This window comes from Schistocerca americana, chromosome 4 (genome assembly GCF_021461395.2).
Source record: "Schistocerca americana isolate TAMUIC-IGC-003095 chromosome 4, iqSchAmer2.1, whole genome shotgun sequence".
Lineage (NCBI taxonomy): Eukaryota > Metazoa > Arthropoda > Insecta > Orthoptera > Acrididae > Schistocerca > Schistocerca americana.
The window spans coordinates 673,092,700-673,112,584 of record NC_060122.1 but is presented as its reverse complement, the minus strand read 5'-3'; the positions used below and the strand labels follow the sequence as shown (position 1 = coordinate 673,112,584).

At 38.2% G+C, this 19,885-nt stretch overlaps 1 protein-coding gene across 4 annotated transcripts in view; it reads right to left on the bottom strand.

The window, feature by feature from the left end:
* Positions 1-19,885, bottom strand: part of LOC124612260 (cAMP-specific 3',5'-cyclic phosphodiesterase 4A-like) — a 329,771-nt gene that overhangs the window by 250,213 nt on the left and 59,673 nt on the right. The window lies entirely within an intron of this gene.

Sequence of the window (19,885 nt, the reverse complement as noted above, 5' to 3'; positions counted from 1 at the left end):
TACGGCAAATAATGGAGAAGTGTTACGAGTGGAACAGGGAATTGTATCTATGCTTTATAGATCTAGAAAAGTCATATGACCGGTTTCCTAGGAGGAAGTTGTTGTCTGTTCTATGAGATTATGGAATAGGAGGCAAACTTTTGCAAGCAGTTAAAGGTCTTTACATAGATAGTCAGCAGCAGTTAGAGTTGATGGTAAATTGAGTTCATGGTTCAGAGTAGTTTCAGGGGTACGAAAAGGCTGCAACCTGTCTCCACTATTGTTCATATTATTTATGGATCATATGTTGAAAACAATACACTGGCTGGGTGAGATTAAGATATGTGAACACAAAATAAGCAGTCTCGCATATGTGGATGACTTAGTTGTGATGGCAGATTCGATTGAAAGTTTGCAAAGTAATATTTCAGAGCTAGATCAGAAATGTAAGGACTATGGTACGAAGATTAGCATCTCCAAAACGAAAAATAATGTCAGTGGGAAAGAGATATAAACGGATTGAGTGCCAAATAGGAGGAACAAAGTTAGAACAGGTGGACGGTTTCAAGTACTTACAAGGGAACCTCCATATCGCACCCCAACCTCAGATTTAGTTATAAGTTGGCACAGGGATAGGCCTTGAAAAACTGAACACAGATCAATCGAGAAAACAGGAAGAAGTCGTGTGGAACTATGAAAAAAATAAGCAAAATATACAAACTGAGTAGTCCATGCGCAAGCTAGGCAACATAAAGGAGAATGTGAGACTACGAGCGCTGTGGTCCCGTGGTTAGCGTGAGCAGCTGCGGAACGAGAGGTCCTTGGTTCAAGTCTTCCCTCGAGTGAAAAGTTTAATTTTTTATTTTCAGAGAATTATCAAAGTTCAGGCACTCACAGATAATCAACTTCACTCTCCAAAATTCCAGGACGTGTTCAGATTTGCTTCGACTTATGCAGGATGTGACGGTCTACACACGGAAACATTTGAAAACGTAAAAAAACATACATTTTGACAGAGCACAGGGAAAACCGTGCGACTGTGAAACTGTTGCATTCATTTGTTGCAGTTTATGTGACAAACTCTTATGTTTTCATCACTTTTTTGGGAGTGATTATCACATCCAGAAGAAAACCTAAATCGGGCAAGGTAGAAGAATCTTTTTACCCATTCGCCAGGTGTGCAAGTTAAGTGGGTTGACAACATATCCTGTCATGTGATGCACATGCCGTCACCAGTGTCGTATAGAATATATCAGACGTTTTCCTGTGGAGGAATCGGTTGACCTATGACTTTGCGATCAAATGTTTTCGGTTCCTATTGGAGAGGCACGTCCTTTCGTCTACTAATCGCACGGTTTTGCGGTGCGGCCAGAAAACACAGACACTAAACTTATTACAATGAACAGAGGCGGCAATGAATGAACGGACAGATAGTAACTTTGCGAAAATAAAGAAAGTAAAATTTTCACTCAAGGGAAGACTCGAACCAAGGACCTCTCGTTCCGCAGCTGCTCACTCTAACCACATGACCACGGCGCTCCTCAGCTCCGTTTATCCTTGATGTTGTCTATCTTGCACATGGCCTACTCAGTTTGTATATTTTGCTTATTTTTTCATAGTTCCACACAACTTCTTCCTGTTTTCTCGATTGATCTGTGTTTAGTTTTTCAAGGCCTATCCACTGTGTCAATTTATAACTAAATCTGAGGGGGGTGCGTTGGGGAGGTTCCCTTGTTAGGATGCATATTCTCACAGGGTGGCAACATAGTGAAAGAACTGGAAGCGAGGTGTAGCAAAGCTAATGCAGTGAGCGCTCAGCTACGATCTACTCTCTTCTGCAAGAAGGAAGTCAGTACCAAGACTAAGTTATCTGTGCATCGTTCAATCTTTCGACCAACTTTGTTGTATGGGAGCGAAAGCTGGGTGGATTCTGGTTACCTTATCAATAAGGTTGAGGTTACGGATATGAAAGTAGCTAGGATGATTGCAAGTACTAGTAGATGGGAACAATGGCAGGAGGGTGTCCACAATGAGGAAATCAAAGAAAAACTGGGAATGAACTCTATAGGTGTAGCAGTCAGGGCGAACAGGCTTAGATGATGGGGTCATGTTACACGCATGAGAGAAGCAAGGTTACCCAAGAGACTAATGGGTTCAGCAGTAGAGGGTAGGAGGAGTCGGGGTAGACCAAGGAGAAGATACCCGGATTCGGTTAAGAATGATTTTGAAGTAATAGGCTTAACATCAGAAGAGGCACCAATGTTAGCACTGAATAGGGGATCATGGAGGAATTTTATAAGGGGGACTCCAGACTGAATGCTGAAAGGCATAATCAGTCTTAAATGATGATGATGATGATATATTATTCATTGTATGACCTATTATTACAAAAAAATGTCTCAATTCTATGTAAATGACACATTCTACACCCAAATGACTTATTGCTAATGGGTCTACAGAACACGAATGAAATAAATAAATAAAGTGTTCCTGAATCCTAGCAGACAAAGCTTTTTATTGAGAATTTTCATTCAACTGAGAATTCACTGGCTACACAGGCACTGGTGCTTTTCAGGTAAAATCAAAATCGGAGGAGCAACATCAAAAACAGAAGAAATCTGCAGCACAGGTGAGCAAGTCAAAGAAGAAAGAATGTTGTACATGTCTGTATTGCAAGAAAGCTGGCATATTATCACAAACTGCTGAAAGTGCATGGGCACAGAAGTAATAAAAGCGAGGGCTACGAACAATAATAATTCGAGTTTCAGTTTATAAGTTAGTAGCAAACCAAATACATTTATAGCCACTAGCTTGTTTTATCATGTTAATCCTGATAGCTCAGGTTCTTGGATTTCAGACTCCGGCACAACACATCATATTTCGTCAAATAAATTGCATTTCACTATGTTTGAAAAGTTTCTGATTCCACAGTGTATACAGACAGCTGACTAAGAAGTTATTTTTGCACAATGGACTGGCAGTATTCATAGTGAAATCTTCATAAACGAAAGGTGGACACCTGTTTTGCTTGACAATGTCTGGTAAGTACCTCGTATCAGATATCAATTTTTCTCTGTCTGTCAAGCTGCACAATATGTATCTACTGTGACTTACAATAACAAAGATGTTATCACATGGCAATATATTGACATAGTCATAATAGGAAGACTAGTTGATCCAACATATATTATTAACATGTGAATTTGTCCTTTGGATTCACAAGTAATGACTGACTAAGCAGCATCAGAATAACAACTACAATGTTGGCGTGAGAGACTCGGTCACCATGATAAATGTCATGTACGAGATGTGCTCTGTTGTTTCAGTATATCGGGTAAATGCCCTGATATCACATCGTTTTGTGATGGATATGTTCTTGGCAAATCCAACTGCAAATGATTTAGCCACCACAGAGATCGTCCACAAACTGTCTACGAGCTGATCGAAGCAGACGTTAATGGACCAATGTCTGTTGACTCCATAAATTTCAAAGATGATTATTCTCATTTCATTCGATATATGTCATGTGAAATAAATCTGAAGTGGCTGACAATTTGAAAACACTTTTGAAGGAGTGTGATGCTGTTGGTCCCATGGTAAAAGTATTTCAGTCTGATGGTGGAGGAGAGTTTAATTGTAACATGGAAGCTGCAGTGCTGTGAGACTGGTATCAAGTTTCACCTTACATGTCCAGACATTCCTGAGCAAAATGGTGTTGCTGAATAAGCAAACTGACATGTAGTTGAATTAGCGTGCTGGGTGTTAACATCCAGCAAGTTACCTATATCACTTGGGGCTCATGCATGTGACACAGCCATTTTTCTTCTCGATCATACAGGGAAGTCAAGTGTTGAAGGTAAAACACTTTCAAAGTGTGAAATGGCAAAGTGTTTAACAGTTTCTGATATCTACGCATTTTTGGATCAAAATGCAATGTTTATATGCCAAAGGAATTTCATTCCAAGTTTGATGACAAAGCTATAACTGAGCATTTCATTGGCTGCATGAATGACATAGTTGGTTACAAACTACGGATTCCATCAAACCATCATGTGATGGAATCACACAACATTGATTTTCAAGCAGGAAAGCTATGCACTACTAGAAATTCGGTTGAGTTGTAATTGAATTCCATACCTGAAGAAACAGGAGACAAAAGTGAATCTATTGTTGATCAGATTGGCACTAGTTACAAAGAATATTCGAATGAGTTACCAAATTGACGTCCAGTTTGTGAAATAAAGCCCCCAGTGATGTTTAGTGACTACGAATTAGGATACGATCCTCACCAGTCTCAAGCAAATGCATTAGTTTACCTGACAGAAATAAATCCATAAAGAGCTTGCACCAAAGACTTCAACAAAGATATGGAAAGTAGTAATTCCAATAAAAGATTTAATGCGATGAAAGATGAAATGAAGGCATTTGAAGAAAATGATATCTAGGACTTGGTAGAATTGCCTAACAGAGAACGAGTTATCTATGATCAATTGATACTTTGTATTAAATATAGACCTGATGGACTGATTGATCAATACTGCGCTCAACTGGTTGCACGTCATACGTTTAAATGTGCCGGACTTGATTATGGTGAAGCTTTTAGCCCAGCTGCTTGTTATGATGCTACTTCTGCTGTAATAGCAACTGCAGTAGACTAAAATTTGAAACTTGGTCAATTCAACATTAGATCTTCATTTTTTTATGGTGACTCGGATACAAAAATATACATGACTCAACCAGGAGGTTTCAATGATGGGTCAGGTCGTGTTTGTCACCTCAAGAAATCATTGTATGGATTTATGCAATCACCTTGTTGCTGGAATAATAAGTTTCACTCATTCATGAAAAAAAATGGCTTTACTAATTCTATAGCACATGCTTGCATTTACATTCAACAAAGCAAACTAGAAAAACTGCTGATTGCTATTTGTGTTGATGATGGACTTATTGAAGGGACAACTCAAAATGCAGTGAACTCATTTTTAGATATGTTAAAGGCAGAATAAAAAATAACAGTGGAATCTTTAGACTTAATTTAGACACATAAATAGTGCAAGGGGAGTCTGGCTTGATTATTTCACAGCAAGCATAAACAGAGAAGATTCTACATCCTTTTAACATGGCTGATTCAAAATCATTAAAAACTCCCTGTGATAATGAACAATTTGACAATGAATACAGCAATACTGTTGACAGCAACATTCCTTACTGTTTGGCTGTGGGATCATTAATGTACCTGGCACTTTCTGCTACTCCACACATCACTTACACTGTTTCAAAAGTTGCTCGGCCTATGACTAAACCCACTTCTTCTGATTGGAACACTGTAAAATTTATTTTCAGATATGTTCGTGGTACTTCAGACTTTGGTCTATTCCATACTTCATCTGGTAGTGGACTATATGCCTATCCTGTTGGTGGCAACACTAGGTTTTGTTTCAATGATTGGCGATATGGCTATATCATGGACATCTCAATTGCATAAATCTGCTGCACTATCCATCACTGAAGCAGAGTTCACTGCTGCAACTCAAGGAGCCAAGGAATTTGTGTGGCATAACCAACAGCTGTTGAAGATCAGTGGAAAAAGAAACACATCCATATTGTTCACTGACAATACAAGCACCATTAAATTAGTGAAAAATCCAAAGGTCAACAAACATTATAATCACATCGAAGTACGATATTAGTTTCTGCGGGAACTCTATCAGAATAGGGATACCGACGTGGAATATGACTGTTCTAAGAATCAACTTAGTGACATGTTTACAGAGCTTTTACAATCAAACAAATTTAAAGCAATGTGTACCAAGGTAGAACTTTGTAACTAATGTGTTTTGACCTTTTTAAGATGTTCTAGATACCACAGTTTGACTTAGTGAAATTCTTTGCTCCTAGGAGTTTCTTTTTTTCATGCTTTTACTCTATGAAGTTTCTGTTGCTACATGTCATCTTTTTAAATATTAAAGGAAGAAGATCATCGCTCCTTAAAGTGTTGTGTTCTTTCTACAAAATTATATCCTACATTCACCACAACAGTGGTTCCCCTAGATTATAATAGCTTAGGACATTAATGAATGAATGTCATCTAAGTTGAAAGCCTTACTGGTATCTAATTTAGCCACAGAAGCAATAATCTGTAGTTCAAATTTTGTTGAGCTATGATGAATAATGTGAGTAGACCAATTGCATTTGCTGTCTATATATGCATTTTTTATCCTCCACGTTCTGTATTGGTTGATCTCTACACTTTATGTTAATTTTTTTCAAAGATTTCTTTGTGGTTTTATGTGCACTGAGTGAGAGATCATTTGAAGAAAACCAATTCAAAATTTCAGTAAAAACTTTGTTCATAATTTGTTCAAGATCACTGCCTGACAATTCATCAGTGATAATTGCAGTTTCAAATGCAAAAAGGGTAAATTTACCCTCTATACCAGAACAGTGAGAGTGCTCATTAATTTAAGTAAGAAATGGCATTGAACCTAAAACAGGGCCTTGTGGCACATCACAATTCAAAGTCTCCCACTCAGGTAAGGCATCATCTACAAAAAGGTTGAGGTTACTATAGTCTTCCTTGTAATTAAAGATGACATCAATTGCGAGGGGTCTCAGTGTATTTCCCAGGGGCAACCTGACATTATTTCTATCTCTGACGACCCTGCATCCAAGAAAATATGCTCGTCCTCTCTATCGGGAAATCCACAATCTAGTCACAAATTTTGTTTGATAATCCATATGATCATACTTTTGTTAAGAAATGTTAGTGTAGTACTGAGTTAAGTGCTTATCAGATGTCAAAAAGTAATGCATGTATGTGAAAGCACTGATGCATAGTTTACACAACATTATTTGTGAAAAGTATGATTTTCATTTCGAATGACCAATGTTTTCATAATCTGGACTTGTCATAGAAAGGGTTACTCTATTCTAAGCACCTAATTATATTGGAGTTCAGAGAATGTTGTAACATTCTAGAACAGATGGATATCAATTAAATTGGACAGTAGTTTTTAAGGTGCATATTTGCTATCCTTCTTGTAGATGGTTGTAACCTGTGCTTTCTTCCAACTAATGAGTAAGTTTTAAGTGTGAGGTAACTCCAAGCAGAGCTGACTAAACAGAGGTAGACCAATCTGATGAACACATTAGGCTACACTTCAATGACAACATTACAACTGTAACATCTGCAACCTGCCCCCTCTTGCACCCTCTCTATTCCACCTTCTCTGAACTATGTATTTATTATCTGGCAGTGATTCAGACTCCCCATCCAGCCCGAATATTGATAAGGAGAACACTTTGCAGGTACTAGGGCAACATATTCCAGAACGGGTTTCTAACGTGCAAAGTGCTGCCACTGCCACCAGCATGTCACATGTGGCTGAACACTGGTGAAATTATGCCAAAATACCATGTCCTGACTCTTGCTTATCTTTGAAGCCTTAGCTGATGAGCCTATGCAAGAATCGGTCTTACAAATGTATTGTAAGCATTTTCATTCAGTGAAGAGTCTTCCAATGAATTACAGCCTGGCATCTACTTTTCCTACAATTAGTTCTTTGTAGTCAGTCCCCTTTAGATCACTCTGGATAGTCACTTCTACATATTTTATGGTTATTAGAGTTTCGAGTGATGTAATGCTGATAGTATTAGCAAAAAGCAGTGGTTCTCTTCTCCTAGCCTACAAACAATATATTACATTTATTTACATTCAGGGTCAACTGCCAGTCCCTGACCCCAATCATTGATCCTCCACAGGTCTTCTTGCATTTCACTACAATCTACAGGCACGGCATGCCTCCTCTAGGCAAACACATCATTGATCCTCCACAGGTCTTCTTGCATTTCACTACAATCTACAGGCACGGCATGCCTCCTCTAGGCAAACACAGCATTTGCAAACTGGCTCCAGAAACGCAGCTGTATTGAATGCATTCCATAAGACAAAGAATACTGCATCAACCTCAGCAAATTTGTCTAGAGTGGTCTGGATTTCATGGAACAACCAATTGAGCAGGGTTTTGCAAATCTCTGTTTACAGAGTCCATGTTGATTCTTTTGTAGTGGAGACTTTCATTCTCCGGAAACTTCATAATGTGTGAGCATAAAACGTATGGTGCAAAAAATACAGTGATGACAAATGAGCAGATTTGAGACATGAAATAGTGAAGACAGCAAACAAAAGCAATAGAAAATGCCTATGAGTAGAATTTAATTGGCAAAAGCATAAATTATAAAAACATAGCAAATAAAACAGACAAAAAGGACAGATGGAAACTAAACAGCAACAGTGGCCAGATGAGAAGTGCATGGCTGCATAAGCATACAAGAAAATTAAAGAGACCTTTGGAGAAAGCAGAAATGCCTTTTTGAAGAGGGAGAGTTCAGACAGCAAGCCCATACTAAACAATGAAGGGAAAGCTGAAGGTGGAAGGAATATATAGAAGAGCTATAAAAGAGAAATGAATATGGAGGCAATATCATAGAAGGGAAAGAAGAAGTAGATGGAGATGGGAGATTACTGTGAGAAGAATTTGATAAATCCCTGAAAGACTAGAGGCTAAACAAGGCTCCTGGAGTAGACTACATTCCGCAGAGTTATTGAGATCCTTGGGAAAGCCAGTCATGAAAATAATTCCAATTCCAAAAAAGTAAGTTGCTCACAGGGGGTGATTATTACCAGACCATCAGCTTAATTAGGCACAGTTGCAAAATACTAACATGAATTATTTACACAAGAAAGGGAAAACTGGCAGAAGCTAGCCTCAGGGAAGATCAGTTTCGGTTCTGGAGAAAGACAGGAACATATGAGGCAATACTGGCTCTACTACTTATGTTACAAAGTACCTCAAGGAAAGGCAAATCTAGATTTATAGCATTTAGAGAAAGCTTCTAATAGTTCTGATCTAAATACACTATTTGAAACTCTGGACATATCAGCAATAAAATACAAGGTGCATAATGTGTTTTACAACTTGTACTGTTATGAGTCAAAGGACATAAAAAGGAAGCCATAGTCAGGAGTAGTGAAACAAGAGTTGTAGCCAATCCCCAGGATTATTCATTCTGTACATTGAGCAAGCTGTGAAGGAAACCAAAAATACACTTGGAAAGGGAATAAAGTTTAGGGAGACGAAAATGAACTATGCCAAGATATATACAGCAAAGGACTTAATGGACAGTATCTTGAAAAAAAGTATTACAAAACATTAACAGAAGTCAAACAAGAGTAATGGAACGCAATTTGATTAAATCAGGCAATGCTGAGTGAACTAGAGTAGGAAAAGAGACAACAACATAGATGAGTATTAATATATAGGCAGAAAAATAACTGACGATGGACAATTTAGAGGGGATATAAAATGCAGACTCACTATAGCAAGGAAAGCATTTATGAAAAAGAGGTATTTGTTAACATCTAATATAAACTTAAGTGTTAGAAAGTCTTTTTGAACATATTTATGTGGAGTTTAATCTTGTATGGAAGTGAAATGTGGACAACAAGCAGTTCAGACAAGAAGAGAATAGAAGCTTTTTAAGTGATGTGGTTCTGAAGACTGTGAAGATTAGATGTGTCAATCACATCCTAATGAGGTTGTACTGAATCGAACAGGGGAGAAAACAAATTTATGTCACAACTTGACTAAAATAAGGGGTTGGTTGACAGGACATTCTGAGCAATCAATGAATTGTCAATTTGATGTTGGAGGGAAGTCCATGTGTGTGTATGTGTGCCGGGTGTGTGGAGGAGGAGGGGGGAGGGAAAAATTTTAGGGTGAAAACTGTAGGGTAAAAACTGTAGAGGGAGGCGAGGGACGAATAAAGTAAGCAGGTTCAAATGGACATATGTTGCAGTAGTTACTCATATAGATGAAGAGTTGCACAGGACGGACTAGTATGAAGAGCTGAATCCAATCAATCTTCCAACTGAAAGCTACAACAACAACAACAACATTCTTGAAGAATATGGATTTGGCACCCCCCTGCAATTGCCACCCAGTGCAGATGCCCAAGTTATGGTTCTCCAGATCGGTTGACGAAATTTTATTTTCGAATTCATTTAACATTCCACACTCTACTCTCCTTACATTCATTCTGGCTCAGGGGTGAGGCATGGTAAAGTGCGCATCATTTATGTTGGCGGCCGAGTTTAGGTTCGTTCTGCGCATCTGACGTCACAAAACACAGTCAGCCAATGAACAGAGAACGACGTTGCCAGATCTTGACTGCAGTGCAGAGCATGGAAGAGTGTCTTCAGTTTTAGAAACGTTCAGTCATAAACAAAGTAATAGAACAAAAGCAATGTCTTGATAGCAGACATTCTTTTATAGAAAGTTTGGAAAAAGCATTCTTTATACCAATTACTTCATATTCTATTAATTAATTAAACCAAACAAGCAATAAGACTCCTAATTCAGGCGATAGCAAGGAAAGGTGTTTGTATCACTCTCACGAACCGCTTTTTCGCAACAAGGAACAGCGGTAATTGTTTATTTCCTATTGTACTTCGACGAAGCGTGAGTAATTCATAGTCATATGAACAGTGTTTGACAGTATTTTGCGTAACCTGTTATACTCCTCATGGCGATATCTAGTCGGACGAGGAGCGTTGGTGCAACGCATAAGGTGTTGAGCTGCTATGCGAAGGGTTACGAGTTCAAATCTTGTGCGGTGCTTAATATTTCCATTATTTAAAAACAATATCGAAGTGCCTTAATTCACGAATTATATTGGTTTGGATGCAATTTTTTGAAATTTCTAGTGCTTTGTATCTTCATTAACCCTTTCGTTGCTGCAGACACGTGTTCCCCCATTCCGCGCTGTGCGCGATTTTGTCATCACTGCACTGCTCGCCTGTGCAGACACATGGTGTTCCCACTGCTTTGACACACTTATCATTCGATTTCACAAAAACTATTTGGCCCAAAAATTTGATTTTTACACGTCTTCTTGACTGATACCTTCCCCCCATAAATGACTTAATTTTGTTTCGATGTTCAACGCAGTTATTATGCAGCATTAAATGTCGTAAACCACTGCACGAAATTTTGAAGAGTTTGCAGAGGTAAAAGTCCATTGCGTATACTTTCCGTATGGTCGATTTTAGTTGCCACAATGTTGAGAATGAAATTTGGACAAGCTACCTAAATTTCATATAAAATTTACTGTACAACAATATCTCATTTAATTTAAGTACGACATAGGTGTCGTATGTAATATTGAGAAATATTCCGTCTTTCGCGACTGTAATAAAAGTATTATTTACACCGGACGCGTTTGGCTTTATTTTAAAGCACTTCAGTCAAGGAAAGGTATGGCACATACACAATGGTACTCATGTTCTCTTTCTTGTTTTTGTTCCACAGACGCAGTTCTACCAATGGTACTGAAATATATTCCTCTTCTGCAACTGTAATAAGGGACTTATTTAGACCAGACGCGTTTCTCTCTTTTGAAGCATCTTCAGTGGACAGTATTTTGTCTCCTCCATTGCCAAGTCATCTTTCGTAGTTTTGTGCTGCGGTAACACAATATTCAACGTTTGTGTTGGCAGATCAGTGTTTTAGCAAATAAATGCTGTTTGTGTGTGCCACAAACAAAAATTATATTTGACATAGCTCAGAGCACTTCACTGATAGACGGTATATTCAAGTCCTAATGCTTTTGTAAGTCCACAGTTTTGTTTAATGTATTTTGTCTACTTCCTTTTGATTGATTGAAGTGCTTTAAAATAAAGCCAAACCTGCTCAGTGTAAATAAAACTTTTCTTACAGTCGCGAAAGACGGAATATTTCTCAATATTACATACGACACATATGTGGTACTTAAATGAGCTATTGTTATACAGTAAATTTTATATGAAATTTAGGTATCTTGTCCACATTTCATTCTCAACATTGTGGCAACTAAAATCGACCATACGGAAAGTATACGCTATGGACTTTTACCTCTGCAAACTCTTCAAAATTTCGTGCAGTGGTTTACGACATTTAATGCTGCATAATAACTGCGTTGAACATCGAAACAAAATTAAGTCATTTATGGGGGAAAGGTATCAGTCAAGAAGATGTGTAAAAATCTAATTTTTGGGCCAAATAGTTTTTGTGGAATCGATTGATAAGAGTGTCAAAGCAGTCGGAACACGATGTGTCTGCACAAGCGAGCAGTGCAGTGACAAAATCGCGCACAGCGCGGAATGCTGGGAGCACGTCTTTGTAGCAGCGAAAGGGTTAATGCGGCCGTGGTGGCTTTACTTCATGAACTGCGCGCTCCCCCCTAAACGTAAGCTTGCGAACTATGCTATACTATGGCGCTGCTTCTTTTGGCGCGTGCGTCGTGTGCAACTGGCAACGCAGCAATCTCCCGCGTCTGGGCGGGCATGCGCGAGCCGCCAAGATAAAAGAATTGAACTATAGTAACTAGTGTAATAACAGATTACATTTACATATAAGACATTGTTCTACATTTAAACATTCTTGGTTCACATTTTTTCCACAATTTCTGTTGCGGGCATACTTACAAAACGCACCGTTAACCCGGGAGCATTTAAGACATCAACGGCTGTCAAGTGTTTGAGGAAACGGCACGAAAAGGACCATATTATTCGTACATCTGTATGGACACAGATTAAATTTGGTCGCACAAGGATAGATATTAGTTTGAACTATGCCTTCATATCAAACGTTCAGTAACGAAATGAACAAGTGAAGAAAAATACACACATTGTGAGCTGTTTAACTGATGTCACATATTTTATAGCTGCTCAAGAACATCCTTTCACGGGGCACGATGAAACAGAGTACACTGATGACAGCATAAAAAGATGAATGTTTGTCAAATAACTTGCATACTTCAACTGTTTTTCGAAGTATCTCAAGTGACATTCAAAATTACCTCATCGATTACATTTCTGAAGTCATTCGTACACAAATGTCGAAGGACTGAAAGAAATGCCATTTGTTACAGTTATTATAAATGGAACGGCAGATGTTTCAAGCCAGTCTCGACTTTCAGTTGTTTCGCGGTATGTGTTGTTCACTGGTGAGGTGTGTGTGAGATTTTTGGGATTTGTTGATATCAGTGATAACGGAGGTGCTGCTAGCTTAACGGAGCATCTGTTTAACGACATAAGTGAATCTGATTGTGTAGAAAACCTGTAGCTTACGCATACGATGGTTGTGCCATCGCGGCTGCGCACCACAGAGGGGTATAAAAATTTGTGAGGCCAATCCCCTCTCAACTCTCTTCGTACACTGCTATGCTCAACAGAATTTAGTATTGAAACAGTCCGTTGAACATATACGGAAGTGAAAAACATTTTTTCTGACAATTTCTGGTTTTGCCTCAATTTTTCTCGAAACTGTCTTTGGATGAATTGGTCAAACGACGTTTCCATTCAGTATACAACACGTGATGGTTATATAACAGCAGATTAATTGAGCTATTGACGATCTATAAAACTGAGCTTGAAGAGCTTTTGAAGTCTATGAAAGATGATCCTAGTGCGTGGGATGGCAAACACGAGCGTGTGCCGAAAGCTTTTACCTGACGCTTAGGCAATTTAGATTCAGAATGAAATTTTCACTCTGCAGCGGAGTGTGCGCTGATATGAAACTTCCTGGCAGATTAAAACTGTGTGCCCGACCGAGACTCGAACTCGGGACCTTTGCCTTTCGCGGGCAAGTGCTCTACGAACTGAGCTACCGAAGCACGACTCACGCCCGGTACTCAGCTTTACTTCTGCCAGTATCTCGTCTCCTACCTTCCAAACTTTACAGAAGCTCTCCTGCGAACCTTGCAGGACTAGCACTCCTGAAAGAAAGGATACTGCGGAGACATGGCTTAGCCATGGATTGAACTATCTGTGAACTATTCTTCAGACGAATTCCGCAACCAGCCAGTATTTAGACAAAGTCAATATCTCACCACCTGTGGTCTCAGTGGACCAGTACCTGAAGCATCGCATCAGAACAAAAGAAATTAATTTTAACTATTCCTGCAACTATTACTTCAGCAGAAAGATCATTTTCTGCGTTGGTGAGAATCAAAACTTAACTTCGAAATACACAGTCGTAAACGCGACTTTCTCACGTTGCTTTGTTGTCGACTGAAAAACCATTACTAACGTCCGTGAAACAAGAAGTGCCATCCTGCGACTCCGCGACTGAAGTTTTCGATAAGAAGAATCGCAGAAATGACCAGAAATATAAATTAAACTATGAGCATCGGAACTTTTAATATCATCCTTATTCATTTAGATACAACAACAGGTATTTTCAGAGTGTCGCTCACTAGGACTAATCTTCACGAGGTAGGGCCCTGTACTTCAACGGACGGCATACGACATTATTTAAAGTAATACTTGGGCTAATGTGACGCAATAACGGATAGATTAACAATAACGTAATTATTATTATTTCTTTCTTGTCTCAGACGTTATATCTGGTTAAAAATGGAAGTTGACGCGGACCTTGATCAAGCGTGACTTCCTTTTAACTGTACGGTATATGTTACATTGCATTTAGGAACTTTCGGGTAATTGTACAAGTGTCAATAATTACAGATTTCTGTAGTTGTATATATAATTTTGGATGTAGCTGTATTGCATTGATGTACTTTTGGATATTGTGTGGTATGACTCCTGTAGTTGATAGTATAATTGGTATAATGTCAACTTTATCCTGATGCCACATGTCCTTGACTTCCTCAGCCAGTTGGATGTATTTTTCAATTTTTTCTCCTGTTTTCTTTTGTATATTTGTTGTATTGGGTATGGATATTTCGATTAGTTGTGTTAATTTCTTGTTTTTATTGGTGAGTATGATGTCAGGTTTGTTATATGGTGTTGTTTTATCTGTTATAATGGTTCTGTTCCAGTATAATTTGAAATATCGTTCTCCAGTACATTTTGTGGTGCATACTTGTATGTGGGAACATGTTGTTTTATAAGTTTATGTTGTAAGGCAAGCTGTTGATGTATTATTTTTGCTACATTGTCATGTCTTCTGGGGTATTCTGTATTTGCTAGTATTGTACATCCGCTTGTGATGTGATCTACTGTTTCTATTTGTTGTTTGTAAAGTCTGCATTTATCTGTTGTGGTATTGGGATCTTTAATAATATGCTTGCTGTAATATCTGGTGTTTATTGTTTGATCCTGTATTGCAATCATGAATCCTTCCGTCTCACTGTATAGATTGCCTTTTCTTAGCCATGTGTTGGATGCGCCTTGATCGATGTGTGGCTGTGTTAGAATATACGGGTGCTTGCCATGTACTGTTTTCTTTTTCCAATTTACTTTCTTTGTATCTGTTGATGTTATGTGATCTAAAGGGTTGTAGAAGTGGTTATGAAATTGCAGTGGTGTAGCCGATGTATTTATATGAGTGATTGCTTTGTGTATTTCGCTAGTTTCTGCTCGTTCTAGAAAGAATTTTCTTAAATTGTCTACCTGTCCATAATGTAGGTTTTTTATGTCGATAAATCCCCTTCCTCCTTCCTTTCTGCTTAATGTGAATCTTTCTGTTGCTGAATGTATGTGATATATTCTATATTTGTGGCGTTGTGATCGTGTAAGTGTATTGAGTGCTTCTAGGTCTGTGTTACTCCATTTAACTACTCCAAATGAGTAGGTCAATATTGGTATAGCATAAGTATTTATAGCTTTTGTCTTGTTTCTTGCTGTCAATTCTGTTTTCAGTATTTTTGTTAGTCTTTGTCTATATCTTTCTTTTAGTTCTTCTTTAAAACTTGTATTATCTATTCCTATTTTTTTGTCTGTATCCTAGATATTTATAGGCATCTGTTTTTTCCATCGCTTCTATGCAGTCGCTGTGGTTATCCAATACGTAATCTTCTTGTATAGTGTGTTTTCCCTTGACTATGCTATTTTTCTTACATTTGTCTGTTCCAAAAGCCATATTTATATCATTGCTGAATACTTCTGTTATCTTTAGTAATTGGTTGAGTTGTTGATTTGTTGCTGCCAGTAGATTTAGATCATCCATGTATAGCAGATGTGTGATTTTGTGTGGATATGTTCCAGTAATATTGTATCCATAATTTGTATTATTTAGCATGTTGGATAGTGGGTTCAGAGCAAGACAGAACCAGAAAGGACTTAATGAGTCTCCTTGGTATATTCCACGCTTAATCTGTATTGGCTGTGATGTGATATTATTTGAATTTGTTTGGATATTAAGTGTGGTGTTCCAATTTTTCCATTACTATGTTTCGGAACTGTATCAATTTAGGATCTACTTTGTATATTTCCAATATTTGTAGTAACCATGAGTGGGGTACACTATCAAAAGCTTTTTGGTAATCAATATATGCATAGTGTAGCGACCTTTGTTTAGTTTTAGCTTGATATGTCACCTCTGCATCCATTATCAGTTGCTCTTTACATCCTCGTGCTCCTTTGCGACAGCCTTTTTGTTCTTCATTTACAATTTTGTTCTGTGTTGTATGTGTCATTAATTTCTGTGTAATGACTGAAGTTAATATTTTGTATATTGTTGGTAGGCATGTTATGGGGCGATATTTAGCTGGGTTTGCTGTGTCTGCTTGAAATTTAGGTTTCAGATAAGTTATTCCATGTGTAAGTGTATCAGGGAATGTGTATGGGTCTGCAATGTAACTGTTAAATAATTTTGTTAGATGTGAATGTGTTGAGGTGAACTTCTTTAGCCAGAAATTTGCTATTTTATCTTTTCCAGGGGCTTTCCAATTGTGCGTAGAATTAATTGCTTGGGTGACTTCATGTTGCAAAATTATCACTTCAGGCATTTGTGGTATCATCTTGTATGTATCTGTTTCTGCTTGTATCCACCGTGCATGCCTGCTATGTTGTACCGGGTTTGACCATATCTTGCTCCAGAAGTGTTCCATGTCTGTTATGTATGGTGGATTGTCTATTTTAATGTGTGTGTTATCTATTGTCTGGTAAAATTTCTTTTGGTTTGTGTTGAATGTTTGGTTTTGTTTCCTTCTATTTTCACTTTTTTTGTATCTTCTAAGTCGTTTGGCCAATGCTTCTAATTTCTGCTTCTTTTCATCTAATTGCTCTACCACTACTTGTTGTGAGATTTTACCTAACCTTTTTCGTTTTTTTTCTGACATTTCATTTCTTATAAATTGTGTTAGCTGTCCGATGTCTTTTCTCAGTTTTTCTATTCTGATCTGTAGCCTGTGCTGCCATGTTGGTTTTGTGGGTTTCTTCTGTGTGTTGGTTGGTTGGTTCTGATCTCTGCCTAGTGTGTATATTTAGTGTAGTGAGTGCTCCTATATAAACCAGTAGTTGTAACTCTTCCATAGTTGTGTTTTCATTTATTTTGTTGTGTATGATGGTGTTGATAGTTTTTATTGTTGTTTCGACTTGTGGGTTATTTGGCGGTCTATGCAAGAATGGTCTAATGTCTGTATTTGTGTCTTTGTAATCTATATATGTCAGCTAAAATTTTTCTTCTGTATTTAACATGTGTGTCACTTCGTGTTCTATTTGTGCTTGTTCTGGTGGCTGTCTTAAGATTTTGTTTTCCTCCGATTGTTTAATTGATGCGTGTTGTTCTTTGTTTGTTTGTTCTGGGATGTTTGAGTCCATTACTGTATTTTCTTCTTCTTCTGATTGCACACTATTTTGTTCCAGTATTTGTTGTTTGATGTTTTCTAATTCTGACTGGGGTATCCTGTTATTTTTTATTATTACACGGATCTGATCAGCTAGTCGTTGTTCTGTTAAAAATTTTAATTCTGGGTATCTGGTAATAAATGTTGTGTATACTTGTGATCTGTATCCAGTTGTGTTGGTTCCTAGGTTTGTTGCTTGGTAATAACAGAACATGAGGTGTCGATTAACTTCATCTGACCATCTCATCCTCTGTCTTTGTTTTCCTTCTAGGGTGGTTGCAGGAAGCATATCCTGCAAAACACCTCTATTTGGATTTGAATCATTTTCCAGTTGGCTAGTAGTGTCGTTACCATTGTGGGCGGGCATAGGGTTCAAGCGTCGTCCCCGACCATGACGTTGCTTGTCCGGGGCTTCTTTAGTTCTGTCCTGAACCAACTAATCACACTAAAAGGGGGGTTAGCCCTATTAATGGTTTGTTCTTTTCGTCGCCTTTTACGACTGGCAGAACATACCGGAGGCCTTATTATTACTATTGTTATTATTATTATTATTATTATTATTGTTATTATTATTATTATTATTATTATTGTTACAAAAATAGTGGTACTTTTAATCATTTTGTAAAAGCGACTACAGTTACGAATTCCTCAGGCCTCGCCATTGGTTTGGTTTCATTCAGCTTTTGTTTGTCAATTAGGCCTGTGATGTAGCTCTCTTTGCTTGTGTAGCGAATTTCTAACATTTCTAGTGAATTACGGTGGGTAGGACCGGTGCTAGAATTTTCTTGGTTGGTTGGTTGGTTTTTTGGGGAAAGAGACCAAACAGCGAGGTCATCGGTCTCATCGGATTAGGTAAGGACAGGGAAGGAAGTCGGCCGTGCCCTTTCAGAGGAACCATCCCGGCATTTGCCTAGAGCGATTTAGGGAAATCACGGAAAACCTAAATCAGGATGGCCGGACGCGGGATTGAACCGTCGTCCTCCCGAATGCGAGTCCAGTGTGCTAACCACTGAATTTTCTTGAACTAGGTAAGTGTTGGCGTTCTTCAGATCCTTCTCCAAATGTATTATTTTAAACTTCAGTTTTGTGGGTGAAGTGAGAAAATTTTAATGCAAAAATCAAACAATACTTTTATCTATGAAACTCTTCTAATGCGCAGTGTTTACATACATTTGATATTTTGCAAAACTATATTTTCTTTCTACCTTTTTTTAGATGCAAACTCGTTATAATCTAATAAGCAGGCTAACTAACTCTACCGCGATAATAGCTAATCCAAGAAGCCGCTGTAGTTCCCAAACAATTCCCAACTTTAGAAGAACGCTGAATGACCCTTTGTTTAGGCAACAGTAACAGGCAAAGTGCAGAAAATTAGTACGGTTACCGTTATATCTGAAAAATTATTACTAAAATTGCATTTACGAAGAGCATTGAGAAGGTGCAGAGGGAGGAGTCAGACCCAAAATTAGCTGCATGAATCTTTTTGAACTGTGAATTCTTTCAGACCTTGCTTTTTAACGTCTACGCTGTACCAGGATGGCATGTTTTCTACTACGTGCTCCGATAGCACAGAATCATTTAGGCTATGTAGTTCCATTAGAAACCAAATGTGGCCACCATTTTGTCTGTAACAGCATACCTCATAGTTACGTTCCCTAGAACTGAACATAGAACAACATTGAAAGCTTTTAGTATAAAACTGTTCTCTAGTTTCCGATCTAAATCTTCTGCTGTTCCATCTGCAAAGCGTTTTCGTTTGCCTTTCCGTTTCTCTGTGCTACGAAGCGTGACACTCAAGTCAGGTGATATTCAAATATTTCCTGCTACCTTGCGACTTTGTGCATAAGTAGTACACCTACTATTTCTCTATTTATTTAATTCTTCCACTAAACTCCTAACACTGGCATTCTCATCCTCTACTGTGGGTTTCTGTGCTTGAAGCACAATGTTACGCACAATGGGGGGGCCGGTGATCAAGCGTCAATGTGTTACAGCACACAGTAAGACTAAAAATATGCCATCTCTCTTTCAAAGCTTGCTGGTAACCAAACAACGGATGAAAACCTGTTTTCTAGCGCTCTCTTCGCGATAACTAGAAATAACGCTTTCGAGTGCAGAAATGGTTTCAATTGCACTAGGATCCACTAAGAGAATAAACACAGCTGTTTGTTTTTGACTACACGTGCTCTCGGAGGACGATAAATACAGGACTGAGCACGTCTGTGTGGCGTCAGCAATGTAGCGTTCGTGGCCCGTGATAAATACTTACCAAAGA